At 41.6% G+C, this 19,884-nt stretch overlaps 1 protein-coding gene across 17 annotated transcripts in view; it reads left to right on the top strand.

Annotated features, from left to right (window-relative positions):
* Positions 1–9,715, top strand: part of RGS22 (regulator of G protein signaling 22) — a 164,498-nt gene extending 154,783 nt beyond the window's left edge. For 16 of the 17 annotated variants that reach the window (XM_055348123.2, XM_055348117.2, XM_055348121.2 and 13 more), the window contains one exon: positions 837–6,623. The gene's annotated coding sequence lies outside the window, so the exon portion shown is untranslated. Of the gene's footprint in view, positions 1–836; positions 6,624–9,696 lie in introns of those variants that run through there. The other variant, XR_008667633.2, reaches the window with a different exon arrangement.
* The last annotated feature ends 10,169 nt before the right edge of the window (positions 9,716–19,884 follow it).

Genomic DNA, 19,884 nt, shown 5'->3' with positions numbered 1-19,884 from the left:
ACAGATTCTGAGGTGATTATACAGTTTTGATTGGATACTAGTGTTAGAGTTTAACAAAGCCTTACAAAGTAGTCTAGTAATGTAGTATAATGTGTAATTCATTGACCTAATATTTGAAGAACCCAGTTAAAAGTCCTGTTTCTTTTATCTTTTGCTTGTAGATTAGCTTTTTGGTTTCTTAACATCCTTAGTTTTCTGGTTCTTGGGAGGTTTGATGAGTAGGCCTTAATGTTCTTAGCCTACTCATTTTTTTCTCTTCTAGTTTACCCTAGCCTCTACACTCTTTTGCCCATTTCTCCACCCCTCAGGCCAGCCTCATAGTCTCCCTAACATTTGCTGACACTCCTGCTCACATTTTGATCCTTATGACAACTGTATTAGTCCGTTCTCATGCTGCTATGAAGAAATACCCGAGATTGGGTAATTTATAAAGGAAAGAGGTTTAATTGACTCAGTTCCATGTGGCTAGGGAAGCCTCAGGAAACTTACAATCATGGCTGAAGGGGAAGCAAACATGTCCTTCTTCAAGAGACAGCAGGAGAGAGAAGTGCCAAGCAAAAGGGGGGAAAGCCCCTTATAAAACCATCAGATCTCATGAGAACTCACTCACTATCATGAGAACAGCCTGAGGGTAACCACCCCCATGATTCAATTACCTCCCACTGGGTCCCTCCCATGACGTGGGAATTATGGGAACTACAAGATGAGATTTGGGTGGGGACACAGCCAAACCATATCAACAACTCTATATAAGTTTTTTGTTGTTTTGCATTTATATTTGTATTTATATTTTCTATAGATGTTTATATTTTCATCCATTTATTTTTCCTTTGCAGGAATTCTTTAAACCAGATTTTGCTGACATGAGAAGCTCCAGTGATTTGTTTTTTTGAAGGTCTGTATCAGAGCAAGCCTAACATTTAAATAAAGTTTGATTCTGGATTTTCCAGGTGGGAAATAAATAAAGAAAATTTGGCTTGTCTTACTCTTGCAGTTTTAAAATTATAGCTATTCTGTACACATGACATACAAGACTATACGAACTGTTTAACTTATTTAGAATAAAACAACTACTATCTAGGTTTGAAGAACCAAAATGTTTTGCTTATCACAGTCGTTAAGGAAGTATGATGCTATGTTCCTCAAGTCATCTTTCAACAAATATTCCTTGAGCATGTACTGTATTTGGTTAACAGATGTATTCAGCAGGCGATTAGGGGACAAATATTCCAAGTGGTAAATTGTCCCAAAACATAAAATGAAGAGCTTTCCCTACCCCATCCCCAACTCTAAAGGAACTATATTATTATCATTATTATTATTATTATTATATTATTATTATTATTATTTGAGATGGAGTCTCACTCCATCACCCAGGCTGGAGTACATTAGCACAATCTTGGCTCACCACAACCTCTGCCCCCTGGGTTCAAGCGATTCTCCTGCCTCAGTCTCCCGAGTAGCTGGGACTACAGGCATGTGCCACCATGCCTGGCTAATTTTTGTATTTTAGTAGAGACAGGGTTTTGCCATGTTGGCCAGGCTGGCCTCAAACTCCTGATGTCAAGGGATCTTCCTTCCTTGGCCTCCCAAAGTGCTGGGATTACAGGCATGAGCCACCATGCCCTGCCAGGAACTATATATTAAAGCAGTGGTTCTCAGACTTTAGTGTGCTTAATACTCACTTGTGACATTTGCTAGCAATGCACATTCCTGAGCCCCCTCCCTGAGTGTCACATTCAGTAGTTCTTGGGCTGGACCCAGGAATCTCACTCTTTAACAGACACCTGAAGTGATTCTGATGCAATGTTCCATAAACCACTGTTTGAAATAAACTGTTAGGGTAGCAAGAAAAGAGTGTCAAAAGGTAAAAGCCACCTTATTAACTGGAACTATACTTGTGGCAAAGAGAACCCAGACATATACCCTCCTATACTTTTCCTGGAGGAAAAGGAGAGTGTGTAAGAAATGACCTGGGAGAATCATCTGGGGGCCTCATGACTCAAGAGCTCTGAGGATATGACCTAGATCACCAGATTGGAAGCACTGGACTTCCAGTTTTGTATAATCCCAGAAAGCATTTTCAAAGTAGAAACTGCCTCTCCAGATTCTCTGAAGAGTTAGATATTTTAAATGGGTAAACTATTAGGAGATCTACTTCAGAGATCATTTTTTCTTCTAAAGCAGTGGGTTTTCAAAATTTTTTTTTTTTCTGATCATGGGAACCCCGTAGTTTCCTGTGCTCCTATAGTGCCACATACCCTGTAGTGTAGTGGCCATGAAGTTTCCTTTTCTTCTGACTTCTACTCTTGTGCTGCCTTCTCTGGTTTTAATTGAGCATTTTATATGATTCCATTTTTTCTCCTCTCTTAGCATATCAAATATACTTTCTACATTTTTCTTATTCATTGCCCTAGAGTTTGCAATATATATTTACTACTAATAAAAGTCCACCTTCAAATGACACGATAGTGCTTCATGAGTAGTGCAAGTACCTTATAACAGTGTTCCCAATCTCTCCCTCCTCTCCCTTATCACAATGTTGTCATTCATTTGTCTTATCCATAAGCTATACTCACTGAATACATTGTTGCTACTACTATTTTGAACAAACTGTTATCTGTTAGATCAGTTAAGAATGAAAAAAATAAAACATATTATTTTACCTTTTTCCTTTATTCCTTCTCGGATGCTTTTTCTTTCTTTTTATAGGTTTGCGTTTCTGACCTATATAATTTTCCTTCTCTCTGAAGAACTACTTCTTTTAACATTCCTTGCAAGGCAGGTCTACTGGAAACAAATTCCTTTGATTTTGTTTGCCTTAAAAGTCTTTATTTCTCCTTTACTTTTAAATGATAATTTCATAGAATATAGAATTCTAGGTTAGTGGGTTTTTTTTTTTTCTTTTCAACACTTAAAATATTTCACTCTACTCTTCTCTTGCTTGCATGGTTTCTGAAGATGAATCAGATGTAATTCTTATCTTTGCTCCTCTATAGGTAATTGTTTCCACTGCTACCCTCTGGCTTCTTTAAAGATTTTCTCTTTGTCTTTGATTTTCTGCAGACACAAATATGCTATTCCTAGGTATAGTTTTTTTGGCATTATCCTGCTTGGTGTTCTCAAAACTTCCTGGATCTATGGTTTGATGTCTATCATTAATTTTGGAAAATCCTTAGTCATTATTACTTCAAATATTTCTTCTCTTCCTTTCTCTCTTTCTTTTCCTCCTGGTATTCCTATTATATATATTTACCCCCTTTTTTTGTCCTACAGTTCTTGGATATTCTGTTCTGTCTTCTTCATTCTATTTTCTCTTTGCATTTCAGTTCTGGAAGTTTCTATTGATCTCTCTTCAAGTGCAGTGATTCTTTCCTCAGCTGTATGTAGTCTGTTGATGACCCCATTGATAGCATTCTTCATTTCCATTACAGTGTTTTTTACTTCTAGCGTTTCCATTTGATTTTTTTCTTAGACTTTCCCTCTCTGTGCTTACACTGCCCATCTGTTCTTGTATGTTATCTAATTTTTAAATTAGAGCTTATAGCATATTAATCATAGTAATTTTAACTTTCTGATCTGATAATTCCAATATCTCTGTCTTATCTGAGTCTGGTTCTGATGCTTGCTTTGTCTCTTCCGACTGTTTTTTGCCTTTTTGCATGCCTTGTAATTTCTTCTTGGAAGCAAGACATGATGTATTAGATAAATGGAAATGAGGTCAATAGGTCTTTAGTGTAAAATTTCATGTTTTTCTGGCTGGGAGTTAGGCTGTATTTACTGTTTGCCGTAGCTGTGCCATTAGAGGCTGAAATTTCCTCTATGTCTTTGTTTTTCTCTCCCCTGTTGTTTTGGGCTTTTCATAGAGACTCCTTGATACAGTGCCTGAGACTTGAAGTTCTCTTAGCTAAAATCTCTGTTATTATACAACAGACCTATTGATGTGGTGGGTAGGGCGGGAGGAGGGGAAAGCATTTTATAGTCCCATGATTAGGTTCTCAGTGTTTTATTGAAACTAAGTTGGGTATTTATTTCCCTTCCCCCAGGTTGTTAGGGCTTTGGTAAAACCCTCTTCTGATAGGTTCTGGTAAAATAGTTTCCCTTGAGGCAGGCCTTGTTAAGAATAGAAAACTCTTGGTGTGTTTCAAAATGGTGACTTTACTCCTCCCTCTACCAGAGCAGCTGGGGATTTTTCTCTGGTCTTCACAGGAGAACCTGATGGGCCTCCTGTAGGTAAAACTCAAGAAAGTGTGGGTGCGCCCCTAAGACTGGACCCCCTCAGAGTATTTACTTCTCAAGTTAGTTGACACTAAGCCTCCAGAAGTTTGTTAATTACAGTTTCAAGTATTCCTCCAGATAGTGGCTGCAGCTTCAGGCTTCTGCTCCCACTAAGCTGTGATTGTCTGTATCTGCATGTCTATCTCTCCAGCTTTAGTGGCTGCAGTTTGCTCTATTACCATAATTCTTTGATGGTTCCAAGAAGAGTTGTTGATTTTCGGTTTGTTCGGTATTTTTCTTGTTGTGAGGATGGTAATGATGACCTCCACATTGTTTACTTGGGCCCTGAAGTTTGATACCTCTATTTTTAAAGTATTTTATAGTCAGTTTTGTGCTTAAGATAAAATTAAGAGGACAGGCATTGTGGCTGATGCCTATAGTCCCAGTGCTTTGTGGGGCTAAGACAGGAGGAGTGCCTGAAGCTAGGAGTTTAAGACCAGCCTGAACAACATAGTGAGAACCTATATCTACAAAAAAATAAAAATATTAGCTGGGTGTGGTGGTGCATGTGTGTAGTCCCAGCTACTTGAGAGGCTGAGGCAGGAGACTCACTTGAGCCCAGGAGTTTGAGGTTACAGTGAACTACGATCATGCCACTGCCCACCAGCCTGGGTGACAGAGCAAGACCCTGTCTCCAAAAAAAAGGAAAAAAGGTTAATTTAGTAATTAAAAGTTTTGTGTTATATATGGATATTAAATTGATGGTAATTTTGTATTATAAATAGTTACATATTCCTTTTTAGCCTACCCTGAAAGCATCCCACAGCATGGGCTCATCCTAGTTTTTGCCACCAGAGGCAATTTCCTTATATTAATGTGCCCATGAAGTATCATCTGTAGTTCTACGAGTTTTTCTTAACATTTCTTCAATGCATCTCCTCCTTTTTCCCCTTCATTATTGGATGACTGTCTTATTCCAGAGCCTTATCACCTTGGATATGGGTTCTAATTAGTATCTCTTTCTCCTGCCTGGCCACTTTACAACCATCCTGAGTGATCTTTCTAAAATGTAAACCTTATGAAATTCCCTTCTCTAAATACTTCATTGAGATGATTGGTAAACCTGTTATTAGTAAAATAGAAGTTCTTTATTTGGCAAGATATACATATAAGGCCCCCCTATTGAGAGGTGAAGCCAGCTGGACTTCCTGGGTCAAGTGGGGACTTGGAGAACTTTTCTGTCTAGCTGAAGGATTGTAAATGCACCAATCAGCACTCTGCAAAAATGTACCAATCAGCACTCTGTGTCTAGCTAAAGGATTGTCAATGCACCAATCAGCACTCTGTAAAAACGCACCAATCAGCGCTCTGTGTCTAGCTAAAGGATTGTCAATGCACCAATCAGCACTCTGTAAAAACGCACCAATCAGCGCTCTGTGTCTAACTAAAGGATTGTAAACACACCAACCAGCACTCTGTAAAATGGACCAATCAGCAGGATGTGGGCAGGGCCAAATAAGGGGATAAAAGCTGGCCAACTGAGCCAGCAGCGGCAACCCTCTTGGGTCCCCTTCATTGCCGTGGACGGTTTGTTCTTTTGCTCTTCACAATAAATCTTACTGCTGCTCACTCTTTGGGTCTTCACTACCTTTATGAGGTGTAACACTCACCACGAGGGTCTATAGCTTCATTCCTGAAGTCAGCAAGACCACGAACCCACCAGAAGGAAGAAACTCTGGACACGTATGAACATCTGAAGGAACAAACTCCAGACATACTATCTTTAAGAACTGTAACACCGTGAGGGTCTGCGGCTTCATTCTTGAAGTCAGCAAGACCAAGAACCCACCAGAAGGAACCAATTCCAGACACACTGTCTTCTGAGACAAACATTCAGATCAGGCATTTGTTCTTCTGGGAAGCTGTCTTTGGTATTCTTCCCTTACTACAGATGCCCCAAATAACTACAGAAGTTATCCTCTTCTGTTCTATCACTGTCTTGTTCACTGTTCTGTAATACAGTGTGTTAGTCACAATGATTGTAATTTTTGAATTATATGTGTGTATACCCTAATACAGTTGTTATTTGGCTTTCCATTCCATCACCTTATATAGAACATTTTAAAAATAGATGTATGTTAAATATTGAAAAAGATGAAGGAAATAGCTCCACTGTAAAATTCCAGCAAGGTAAAAATCACTGCTCATCTAAGAAAGTTCAATGCAATGCTATTCATAAAAATGTGCCATTAGTAGTCTTTGTAATTATAAATATATAGTAATGTGGAATTTTATGTGAACTGTAAAACTTTTGTCCTATCTACATTTTTCATATCTGTGAAAATATACCTATGTGTTTGTCATGTCTCTCAGATAATAAATTCAGCTTATTAAGTCACATTAAATCACTTTATGCTGGCATTTCTCAATCTCAGCACTAGTGACATTTTTGGCCAGATAACTATTTATTGTGGAGGGCTGTGCTGTGCATTGTAGGATGTTTAACAATGTCCCTGACCTCTTACCCTTTATGTCAGTAGCACCTCTTCAGATGTGGCAACTCAAAATATATTTAGATATTTTGCTACATCATCCCTAGTTGAAAACCACTGCTTTGGACTTTTGGACATTTTTATGTTGTATTTTTTGAAATCTCTGATGACAATGGAACCTTTAAATTCTAATTCTATAGCATATGCTTTTAAAAGTATCATACCTGCTAGCTCTATAAAACTACCAACAGTGTCTTCTAAATCAGTGATGACTCATTTGTTTTAGTGAGTATCTATACTAAAGCCACTTGAATAATTTATTTACTTTTACATCATATTTGAAAACATAATGCCTAACAGAGATGCTCAGCCAATGTTTGTTGAATTAATAAAACTTAAAATAAGTTTTCTATTTACACTTATTGTAACATAAACTATATTTTAGGTAATCTTAAAAGTGCCCTTAAATCTGATTTGGGTGTGTATAAAGAAATAAGTAAATAAATTATAATAGTGCCATATTTTTGCATATGATGAGCTGCTTGATATTATGAATTCTCTTGAAGAAAGACAGCTCCCTTTTGGAATATTCCTAGGATTTAAAAACAAACAAGGCTGGGTGTAGTGGCCCACACCTGTAATCTCAGCACTTTGGGAAGCTAAGGCGGGTGGATTGCTTGAGCCCAGGAGTTTGAGTCCAACCGGGGAAACATGGTGAAACCCCTTCTCTAGAAAAAATGCAAAAAGTTACCTGGCATGGTGACATATGCCTGTAGTCCCAGTTACTCAGGAGGCTACAGTGAGAGGATTGCTTGAGCATGGGGGGTCGAGGTTACAGTGAGCCATGATCATGCCACTGCACTCCAGCCTGGAAACCCTATCAAAACAACAACAACAACAACAAAACAACCCCAGAAAGTACTGGTATACTGTATCAACTTATACTCTTCAAAACAGGGTAAATTGAGCTCATACTTTGTGTGTTTACATTATTATTTGAAGTAAATAAGTATATTTTTAAAAGTTTTTTAAACCAACCAAACATCAGTGAAATAAGTATATTTTGAAATAAATACAATAGTGAAATAGTCCAAAAGTAATGTGGCCAGTTGGATCAGATTCAGCTTGTGTATAATTTTTTAAAATAAGCAAATTTAGTATTAAAGGCATAAATTAATTTATGTTATATTTCTTTTTCTTTTTTTCTTTTTTTCTTTTTTTATTGAGATGGAGTCTCACTCTGTTCCCCAGGCTGGAGGGCGGTGGCATCATCTTGGCTCGCTGCAACCTCCTCCTCCTGGGTTCAAGGGATTCTTCTGCCTCAGCCTCCCAAGTAGCTGGGATTACAGGCGCATGCCACCATGTCAGGCTAATTTTTTGTATTTTTAGTAGAGATGGGGTTTCACCGTGTTAGCCAGGATGGTTTCAATCTTCTGACCTCATGATCTGCCCACCTCGGCCTCCCAAAGTGCTGGGATTACAGGCGTGAGCCACCATTCCTGACCGATTTATGTTATATTTCTTAAATGAATATGTTCATCATTTGTCATATAATTGAAAATTACTTAATAGTACATAATCTGGAAAAATTGCATTTTCTTTTTAAATTGGCATACTCTTTAAAATTACAGTGAAATTTCTGCCTCAAAAAATAGATGCTATATATCCAATGATTCAGTAGAATTTGGTTCTGAACCAGGCACCATGGCTCACACCTCTAATCCCAGCACTTTGGGAAGCCCAGGTGGGAGGATCGCTTGAGCCCAGGAGTTTGAGACTAGCCTAGGCATCATAGTGAGACAGTGTCTCTACAAAAAATTTAAAAATTAGCTAAGAGCAGTGTTGAGTACCTCAAGTCTTAGCTACTCTGGAGGCTGAGGTGGGAGGATCACTTAAGCCCAGGAGTTCAGGGTTACAGTGAGCTATGATCACACCACTGCACGCCAGCCTGGATGACAGAGCAAGACCCTGTCTCAGAAAAGAAAAAAGAAAAGAAGAGAAAAAAGACAAAAGAAAAGAAGAACTTGATTCTGGTCCTAGATCTGTTGCTGCCTTTCTGATTTGGGGCCATTTATTTAACCCCTTTCAGCCACAGTTTATTTTATTTTTTTTATAAAGAACTCAGGGTCCTTTTTTAGCTCTAATATTATGTGATTCTATGAGTTTATAACGTTAAAGCTTTTTAATGTATAACTGTCTATAGAGTTTTGGTCTATTTTTCAATGAGCACTTATTTTTATATTTTGAATTAGAGCCTTAGATCAAATTTTTCTGAGAAGAATAATTTGGTTGGGCACGGTGGCTCACGCCTGTAATCCCAGCACTTTGGGAGGCCAAGGAGGGCGGATCACGAGGTCAGGAGATCGAAACCATCCTGGCCAACATCGTGAAACCCCGTCTCTACTAAAAATACAAAAATTAGCCAGGCAAGATGGTACGTGCCTGTAGTCCCAGCTACTCAGGAGGCTGAGGCAGGAGAATCGCTTGAACCCGGGAGGCAGAGGTTGCAGTGAGCCGAGATTGCGCCACTGTACTCCAGCCTGGCGACAGAGCAAGACTCTGTCTCAAAAAAAAAAAAAAAAGAAGAATTCAACTTCTATACTCTTTCCTTTTACAGAGTCAAATACTTAGGGTGTTGCCTGGCCCTAAAATAGTTATTGTTCTAGAAAAAAAAATTCAACAGTACATGATAATAGTAAGTGGTACTCTCCCTCCTTACCCCCATTGTAACAGTGACAGAAAATGTGTTTCCAAACATATATTCTACCCTTACTCCTTTTAGTAATGGAATCCCAAGTTTTAGTTGTGCCCAAGGTGACCTAACTGGAGTTAACTATCATTTCCCAATCTACCTCACAGGTAGATACAGCCATGTGACCAAGTTCAGGCTAAGGGGTTGTGAAGAGAAGTGTATGATATCCGTTCAAGACTTTTAAGTAAATGAAAATGCTTGCCAACCGTATTCTCTCTTTTCCCTTTCCATAAGCTGGGTCATAGTTACGATGCTGGCTGGCAACCTTTCACTGTGTAGATGGAGTAGATGGAGCACCTATGGAATTATGGAGCCTGGGTCTCTGGAAGCCCTCATGAAAGAGAGCTGCCTCGCACTGGACTGCTATGTGAGATAAAAACAAATCCCTCTCTTGTCTGAGTCACTTTATTTGTGTGCCTTTTGTTATAGCAGCTTATCCTATACCTTAACTATGCAAAAATTGCCTCCAGGAGTAGGGAACTACCATAACAAAAACCTAAAATATGTGGCATTGATTAAGCAGTCAGTCAGTGGGCAGCAAGGCAACAGATAATTGCAAGCTAGAAAGGTGGTGACCAGACGGGGTGTCATGGCTCATGCCTTTAACCCCAGCACTTTGGGAGGCTGAGGCAGGAGGATTGCTTAAGCCTAGGAATTCAAGACCAGCCTGGACAACATAGTGAGACCTGTCTCTACAAAAAATTAAAAAAAACTAGCCAGGCATGGTAGCGTACCACCTGTAATCCCAGCTACTTTGGGTGGCTGAGGTGGGAGGATTGCTTGAGCCTGGGAGGTCGAGGCTGTAGTGAATTGTGGTTGTGTCACTGCACTCTAGCCTGGGTGACAAAGTGAGATCCTATCTCTAAAAATAAAAATTAAAAAAAGGTGAAGGTGGTGACTTTTGTAATACTATGACAAAATACTTGGTAAAACTATTAACTTGTGATAATTTGGAAGGCAGACCATGTGACTACTAAGCCCATAGCTTTGTAAAGGAAGAGGTTAAAAAAAAGAATGTTGGTGTGTGTTTGTGTGTTGGTTGCCCCTTTCTGCTTTTAGCAAGATATCATGAAGGTAAATCAGTCAAGCATTAACTAGTTTACAAGTAGAAATGGAAGAGAATACAACTCAACTAAGGGAGGCACATTCTCTAACTGTGGCTTGCAGTTAAAACTGATGTAAAATCTAATAATTAGAAGCCTCAAGGTTGGGAAAGTCAATTGCAACTATTCCCTGTAAAGCTGAGCCTTTGGTCATTGCCCTTTACAAAAGTTTCTCAGTAAGACCTTTCATCTGGACAATGGTAGCCCAGTAATAAAGGTCAAAGTAAAGGTGTTGCCATCCTAATCTAGCCTATTGTTTTAGATGACCTTAAAATAGCCACCATTAAATAATAGAGAGGGAACTGAGCTAAACACAAACATGAATAAATAAAATAAGAGACTTCGCAGGCTTAAGAACTATGACCAGAAGAGATTTTGACATGGAACTGACTGGTAGTAAATAGACTTGAAGCTTACTAAAATTTTGATAGAATTGTATTCCCAGCAAAGCCACAAACCTGGCATAAAAGTATCTGTAATTTTTCAGTATCTAAAATAATCACAAGGTCCCCAAATTTGCATCATCAAAAAGCAAGTAATGAAATTTGTACAGTCCCCAAAGAGGCCCACTCTCCAATGCCAACCTCAAACTTGGCTTAGAGAATAATAGATAAAAATTTTCCTTGAAGGTAAAGCCAAGGGCCTCAGAGGACTAGGGACAGGGAGTTTTTCCCATGGAGTAGATTCAGTATCTAACATCGTTTCTTCACACTTCCTACCCAGAAGATGAATTGTGATTACTGTGTTTGTTGCCCACTCATTCTTTTCCAAAGCATCATAATCATATTGTTTCTATTTTCTCCTCTGATTTATGTCAATATCCTCTGTCTTAGTTGATCTTGTGCTGGTATAATGGAATACCACAGACGGGGTAACTTATAATGAACACAGATTTATTTGGCTCATGATTCTGCAGAGTGGGAAGTCCAAGACTAAGGGGCCTCATCTTGGAGGGGTCTTTTTGCTGCATCATAACATTGGTGGAAGGCATCACATGGTGAGAGAGCATACGCCAGAGAGAGAAAAGGGGTTCAAACTCATCCTATCAGAAATCCACTCTTGCAATAACTTCACATAAAGCCTGTTCAGATATACTAGTTTTTCTCCAAACTTTCACCTTCAGCTCATCAACCCTTTCGTTCCTAACCATAGCCTTCATTGGAACTTCAGCAGGTTTTGGATTTGCAATACTAGGTAGAGGAACTGTTCCCCAGTATGACATAATACCCATTTTCATATAACATTCAGGTACAGGAGACAACTTCCTTACATAAAACCTGTTTAAACATTCCAATTTTCATCCAAACTTGCACCTGAATCCTATCAACCCTTATGATTCTACATCATGAGAAATACAATTCTAAGCCTCTAACTGACTGAATGGACCTCTTCCTGGCCACAGGAACCTCAGAGAAATCTTTGAAGTTGAGTTCACAGACACACCTAATTCTATCCCTTCCCTTGCTAACCACCTTCTTTCCTAAGGGCTAGACAGAAATCAAACCTTTCAAAAGACTTGTTAAAAGAAAAACCTTAGACAAATTAAATTTAACGGAGTTTAATTGTGCAAAGAATGATTCACGAATCAGGCAGCCTCCCGAATCCAAGTAGGCTCAGAGAAACAGCCACATGATGGAAGATGAATTGACAGAAAAAGGCAGGTGACCTACTGAAACATAAGTGAGGTACAGAAACCACTAGATTGGTTACAGCTCAGCGTTTGCCTTATTTGAACATGGTTTGAACAGTTGGCCACCATTAATTAGTGAAAACTCAGTGTTTGGCACAAGAGTAGGTTAGTCTGTGTACTCATGCAGTTAAGGTTTCAGTTTACTATGTACGAAGAAACCTTTAGGCTGAGCTTAAAGTATGCAAGGAGGCAGCTTTAGGCTAAACTTAGTTTATCAGAATCCACACTGATTTTCATGCGTGTCAGTGTGAAGAGACCACCAAACAGGCTTTGTGTGAGCAATAAAGCTGTTTATTTCACCTGGGTGCAGGTGGGCTGAGTCCGAAAAGAGTCAGCGAAGGGAGATGGGGTGGGGCCGTTTTATAGGATTTGGGAAGGTAATGGAAAATTACAGTCAAAGGGGGTTGTTCTCTGGTGGGCAGGGGCGGGGGTCACAAGGTGCTCAGTGGGGGAGCTTCTGAGCCAGGAGAAGGAAATTCACAGGGTTAATCACTCAGTTAAGGTGGGGCAGGAACAAATCACAATGGTGGAATGTCATCAGTTAAGGCGGGGCAGGGCCTTTTCACTTCTTTTGTGATTCTTCAGTTACTTCAGGCCATCTGGGTGTATACGTGCAAGTCACGGGATGCAGTGGCTTGGCTTGGGCTCAGAGGCCTGACATTCCTGCCTTCTTATATTAATAAGAAAAATAAAACAAAATAGTGTTGAAGTGTTGGGGCGGCGAAAATTTTTGGGGGTGGTATGGAGAGAGAATGGGCGATGTTTCTCAGGGCTGCTTCAAGTGGGATTAGGGGTGATGTGGGAACCTAGAGTGGGAGAGATTAAGCTGAATGGAAGATCTTGTGGTAAGGGGTGATATTGTGGGGTTGTTAGAGGAAACATTTGTTGTATAGAATGATTAGTGATGGCCTGGATACGGTTTTGTATGAATTGAAAAATGGAATAAGAGAAGGAGAAAAACAGGTATAAAAGGTCTAAGAATTGGGAGGACCCAGGACATCTGATTAGAGAGTGCCTAAGGAGATTCAGCATAGTCCTGCCAGCCAAGATTATTTATTTACTTCAAGAGTTTAGAGTGGCAGTTTGGGGATAGCACAAGGAGATATCAGCTGTGATGGCTTGGAGAAACAGTGTAAACCGGCAGTGTAAACAAGAGCAGGGCATGTATGAGTAGTTGAGAACGGTAAATAGGACTATGACTAGACAAAAGATAGTAGGGATGACAAGTTTTTTGGGGGCACAGTCTAAGTTGGTCTGGTGTCGAATGAGACTGGGGCCTAATAAAAATGAGCATCTTTTTAAAGATGCTTTTTAAAGAGCTTAAATGGGCTGTACCTTGTAACATTCTGAGGACAGGCCTGAATTCTGAGAAGTGAAAGTGGTAAAAGTATTGTCCAGTCCTTTTTAAGTTGGTGGCTGAGCTTGGTGAGGTGTGTTTTTAAAAGACCTTTAGTCCGTTCTACTTTTCTTGAAGACGGAGGACCGTAAGGGATATAAAGGTTTCACTGAATACTAAGAGCCTGAAAAACTGCTTGGCTGATTTGACTAATGAAGCTGGTCTGTTATCAGACTGTATAGAGGTGGGAAGGCTAAACTGAGGAATTATATCTGACAGAAGGGAAGAAATGACTGCGGTGGCCTTCTCAGACCCTGTAGGAAAGGCCTTTACTTATTCAGTGAAAGTGTCTATTTAGACTAAGAGGTATTTTAGTTTCCTGACTCGGGCATGTTGAGTAAAGCTAATTTGCCAGTCCTGGGTGGGGGTAAATCCTCGAGCTTGATGTGTAGGGAAGGGAGGGGGCCTGAATAATCCCTGAGGAGTAGTAGAATAGCAGATGGAACACTGAGAAGTTATTTCCTTGAGGATAGATTTCCACGATGGAAAGGAAATGAGAGGTTCTGAGAGGCGGGCTAGTGGCTTGTACTATAGCATAGCCTGCCTTTGCTGGTGTGTGGCGATTAGGCCTGGTGGAACTGCCATCAATAAATCAAGCGTGATCAGGGTGAGGAACAGGAAAGAAGGAAATATGGGGAAATGGGGTGAATATCAGGTGGATCAGAGAGATACAGTCATGGGGGTCAGGTGTGGTATCAGGAATAATGTGAGAGGCCAGATTGAAGTCCGGGCCAGGAACAAGGGTAATTGTGGGACTTAAAGGGTGAGTACAGCTGAAGGAGCCGGGGAGCAGAAAGTATATATGTCAGGTATGAGGAAGAAAATAGATTTTGGAAGTTATGAGAAATGTAGAGAGTGAGTTGAGCATAGTTTGTGATTTTGAGGGCCTCTAACAGTATTAAAGCAGCGGCAGCCACTGCACACAGACATGAGGGCTAGGCTAAAACAGTAAGGTCAAGTTGTTTGGACAGAAAGGCTACAGGGTGCGGTCCTGGCTCTTGTGTAAGAATTCTGACTGTACTAACCATGCCTAGGAAGGAAAGGAGTTGTTGTTTTGTAGAAGGTGCTGGGGTTTGAGAGATCAGTCGGACACGATTGGCAGGGAGAGCACGTGTGTTTTTATGAGAATTATTCCGAGATAGGTAACAGATGAGGAGGAAATTTGAGCTTGATTGAAGTAATGGGGGCTGTCTGTGAAGCTTTGCGGCAGTACAGCCTGGGTAATTTGCTGAGCTTGATGGGTGTCAGGGTCAGTCCAAGTGAAAGCAAAGAGAGGCTGGGATTAAGGGTGCAAAGGAATAGTAAAGAAAGCATGTTTGAGATCTAGAACAGAATAATGGGTTGTAGAGGCAGGTATTGAGGATAGGAGAGTATATGGGTTTGGCACCATGGGGTGGATAGGCAAAACAATTTGGTTGACAAGGCGCAGATCCTGAACTAACTCGTAAGGCTTGTCTGGTTTTAGGACAGGTAAAATGGGGGAATTGTAAGGAGAGTTTATAGGCTTTAAAAGGCCATGCTGTAGCAGGTGAGTGATAACAGGCTTTAATCTTTTTAAAGCGTGTTGTGGGATGGGATCTTGGCGTTGAGTGGGGTAAAGGTGATTAGGTTTTAATGAGATGGTAAGGGGTGCATGATCGGTTGCCAAGGAGGGAGTAGAGGTATCTTATACTTGTGGGTTAAGGTGGGGGGATACAAGAAGAGGACGCAAAGGAGGCTTTGGATTGGGAAGAAGGGCGGCAATGAGATATAGCTGTAGTCCAGGAATAGTCAGGGAAGCAGATAATTTAGTTAAAGTGTCTCAGCCTAATAAGGGAACTGGGCAGGTGGGGATAACTAAAAAGGAGTGCTTAAAAGAGTATTGTCTAAGTTGGCACCAGAGTTGGGGAGTTTTAAGAGGTTTAGAAGCCTGGCCGTCAATACCCACAACAGTTATGGAGGCAAGGGAAACAAGCCCTTGAAAAGAAGGTATTGTGGAGTGGGTAGCCTCCGTATTGATTAAGAAGGGGACGGGCTTACGTTCCACTGTGAGAGTTACCGAAGCTCGGCATCCGTGATGGTCTAGGGGGCTTCCAAGGCGATCGGGCAGTGTCAGTCTTCAGCCGCTAAGCCGAGAAGATCTGGGAAGGAGTCAGTCAGAGAGCCTTGGGCCAGAGTTCCAGGGGCTCTGGGAGTGGCTGCCAGGTGAGTTGAACAGTCTGATTTTCAGTGGGGTCCCACACAGATGGGACGCAGCTTAGGAGGAATCCCGGGCTGTGGGCATTCCTTGGCCCAGTGGCCAGATTTCCGGCATGTGTAGCAAGCTCCTGGGGGAGAAGGTTCTGGAGGAACGCCTGGCTGCTGTGGTTCAGGCGTTTGGAAATTCTTGTGTGCTGGAGATGTGGCTGGGGTTTGTCTTACAGTGGAGGCAAGGAATTGCAACTTTTTTCTGTTATTATACACCTTGAAGGTGAGGTTAATTAAGTCCTGTTGTGAGGTTTGAGGGCCAGATTCCAATTTTTGGAGTTTTATTTAATGTCGGGAGCAGATTGGGTAGTAAAATGTATATTGAGAACAAGATGGCCTTTTGACCTTTTAGGGTCTAGGGCTGTAAAGCATCTCAGGGTTGCTGCCAAACGAGCCATGAACTGGCCTGGATTTTTATATTTGACGAAAAAGAGCCTAAACGCTTCTGATTTGGGATAAAGAAAAAGGAGCATTAACCTTGACTATGCCTTTGGCTCCAGCCACCTTTTTAAGAGTAAATTGCTGGGCAGATGGGGGAGGGCTAGTCACGGAACGAAACTGTAAGCCGGACCAGGTGTGAGGAGGGGAGGCGATAAAAAGATTATAGGGTGGAGGAGCAGAGGCTGAGGAAGAATTGGGACCTAGCTCGGCCTGGAGAGGAGTAGCCTGGGGAGGAAGGGAGAGGTCAGATAGGTCTGTAGAAAAGGAAGATTAGAAAGACTCAGCGACGCTTGGGGTTGGTACTGAGGGGACAGGCAGGAGGGAAAGAAGGAAGATTTGGGACGAGTTGCACTGGGCACAGAGACTAGGAAAGGACTGATGTGTAAAAGAATGCCTGAACGTCAGGCACCTCAGACCGTTTGTCTATTTTATGACAAGAATTATTTAGATCTTGCAGGATGGAAAAATTCAAAGTGCCATATTCTGGCTATTTGGAACTACTGTCGAGTTTGTATTGGGGTCAAGCAGCATTGCAGAAGAAAATAAGGCATTTAGGTTTTAGGTCAGGTGTGAGTTGAAGAGGTTTTACGTTTTTGAGAACACAGGCTAAGGAAGAAGAAGGAGGAATGGAGGATGGAAGGTTGCCCATAGTGAAGGAGGCAAACACAGAGAAAAGAGAGCGTAGAAACACGGAAGGGGTTCGGGGGTTCTTACCCTCCCGAAAAGCGGGAAGGGGGGTCGAGGCATGGAAATAAGGGATCGGGGCACAGAGATAAGAGGTTGGGGTGTGGAAATAAGGGATTGGGGCACAGAGATAAGAGGTTGGGCATGGAAATAAGGGATTGGGGCACAGAGATACGAGGTTGGGGCATAAGGGATTGGGGCACAGAGATGAGAGGTTGGGGCATGGAAATAAGGGATCGGGGCACAGAGATAAGAGGTTGGGGTGTGGAAATAAGGGATTGGGGCACAGAGATAAGAGGTTGGGGCGTGGAAATAAGGGATTGGGGTGCAGAGATACGAGGTTGGGGCACAGAAATAAGGGATTGGGGGTTCTCGCCCCCTAGAAAAGCGGGACTTGCTGCTAAGGGTGAAGGAGAAGGGGTTGAGGGGTACTTGCCCCTCCCCCAGAAAAGCAGAGAAGGGGTAGAGACAAGGAGAGAAGGGGTTGGGGTACTTGCCCCTTCCCCAGAAAAGCAGGACTTGCCGCTAAGGGTGAAGGACCAAGGCAGGCATCCCTGCGTGGTCTGACACCTTTGAAACGTGGGTGAATAATCAGAGAGGTGTCCCTGCAATGATTAAACACCAAGGGAAGGCTGCCTTCCCAGTCCGTGACTGGCGCTGGAGTTTTGGGTCCATGGATAAACGTGTCTCCTTTGTCTCTCCCAGAAAATGAAAGGAATTGAAATTAAGAGAAGGGAGAGAATGAAGAGTGGAAAGGAGAAAGTGGTTGAGGGACAGTGAGAGAGGTTGGAGAAAGAGAGTAAGAAGAGGCCGCTTACCTGATTTAAAATTGGTGAGATGTTCCTTGGGCTGGTCGGTCTGAGGACCTGAGGTCATAGGTGGATCTTTCTCATGGAGCAAAGAACAGGAGGACAGGGGATTGATCTCCCAAGGGAGGTCCCCCGATCCGAGTCATAGCACCAAATTTCATGCACGTCTGTGTGAAGAGACCACCAAACAGTCTTTGTGTGAGCAATAAAGCTGTTTATTTCACCTGGGTGCAGGTGGGCTGAGTCCGAAAAGAGAGTCAGCGAAGGGAGATAGGGGTGGGGCCGTTTTATAGGATTTGGGAAGGTAGTGGAAAATTACAGTCAAAGGGGGTTGTTCTCTGGTGGGCAGGGGCGGGGGTCACAAGGTGCTCAGTGGGGGAGCTTCTGAGCCAGGAGAAGGAAATTCACAGGGTTAATCACTCAGTTAAGGTGGGGCAGGAACAAATCACAATGGTGGAATGTCATCAGTTAAGGCGGGGCAGGGCCTTTTCACTTTTGTGATTCTTCAGTTCAGGCCATCTGGGCGTATACGTGCAAGTCACAGGAGATGCAATGACTTGGCTTGGGCTCACAGGCCTGACACAGATAATGTTCATTTCTAGCTTATCTTTCCAGGTACAGAACAAAAACAAGATGAGATTACTCAATCCTTTACCCCTCCCTGAGACAGCTACTTCCTCTCTTTTTCTTCAAATGTTCACCTTAACTTACCTAAAATGTAAATTTACAAGGCACTATTTTTAAGGAAAATGTATAAATACTAAAGCTCCTGAGAACCTCTTTGGAAAAAAGAGCCACAGATGTGTCTGACTCACGATTTCCCGGGTGCACCCTCAAGCTGGCTCAGTGAATGTCAGTGATTTGAGACTTATGCCTCAGTCACTCATTTTGGTTGTCCAGCCTCTCAATCTAATTGTAGCTTGTATTAGGGCTTCACAAATGGGTTTCAGTACCGTAGTATGTGGGGCTCCCATATCAAGGAGTCCCAGAAACTTCTCTTCTTCACCCCCTGACCTATTTTCCCACTCATGGGCAAAAGGCTTTGGGTCCCCAGCAGGGGTTTGAGCCAGGAGACCCTGATCTTTGTGTCTTCATATTGACTTATCTGCTTAAGCATTGCCCTAAGCCATTTTGGGTCAAGTTTCTCCTTGTCATCTTTGCCCTCTGCCTTTTAAAATTTCTTCATATGTGATAATAGAGTGGACTTCTTTGAGACTCTTTAATGTTAGGGAACCAGCCGGACATTCCTTTAGCCTGACCAACCTTCCATAACGTTGTAGTAAGACCTTTGTTTTAACCCTATCAATGTTCATTTTATTCATGCAATATTGTAACAACCACTTAAAGATTTCCACTCTGACTGGACAGGTCTCTTGGCTCTCCCCTTTCTCGTCTTTGTTTTGTACCCATCAATGTTTACTATATTCACCTGTTTCTTAAAAACCATTTAAAATTTTCCACCTTGTTAGAAGAGTCCTTTGACTTTCGCCTCTGCCTTTTCTCATTCTTTTGTTAATTAATCTAATATTTTAATTAGCATCTGTAAGACCATTGAGGGGAAACTGAGCCAGCAAATTCAATAAGGCTTCCTAGTCTGTTGCTCAGTTTTGCAGCAGTAAGATCACATAGGCTATCCATGCAAAAGCAGCCCCTTAGTTATAGCATTTACTATGACTTGAGTAATGGACATTTTCAGCAGGTGAATATCCTGGTCATTATAAAGCCAGTGCCACATAGCTTTCATATGAGAATATCAGCTATTTCAACTAGGGTGTTCTACTTGGCATTTACAGGGGAATTGGGCAGTCCTCCTCCCTAAAGGGTAGACATACTTTACAGCGGCTTTTATCCAATCCAGCAGCCAGGCTTCTCCCTCATGATTAACCTCCTGGGTGTCTAGATCACATAAAGCCATAGATGATTGTTCAGTAGTGAGCTATGGGTCCTCCATCAACCCAAATATGTTCACTCTCTTTTCATTTCAGTCATTACAGATAACAATACCAAGAGATTGAATGTTTCACCATTTCTTGTTAGTTTGCATTTCCTCATGTCACAGCCGAGTGAGTTATT

The sequence above is a fragment of the Gorilla gorilla genome, chromosome 7, assembly GCF_029281585.2.
Source record: "Gorilla gorilla gorilla isolate KB3781 chromosome 7, NHGRI_mGorGor1-v2.1_pri, whole genome shotgun sequence".
NCBI classification, from domain to species: Eukaryota; Metazoa; Chordata; class Mammalia; order Primates; family Hominidae; genus Gorilla; species Gorilla gorilla.
Note: the sequence above shows the minus strand (reverse complement) of the source record. Positions and strands in the feature narration are given on the sequence as shown.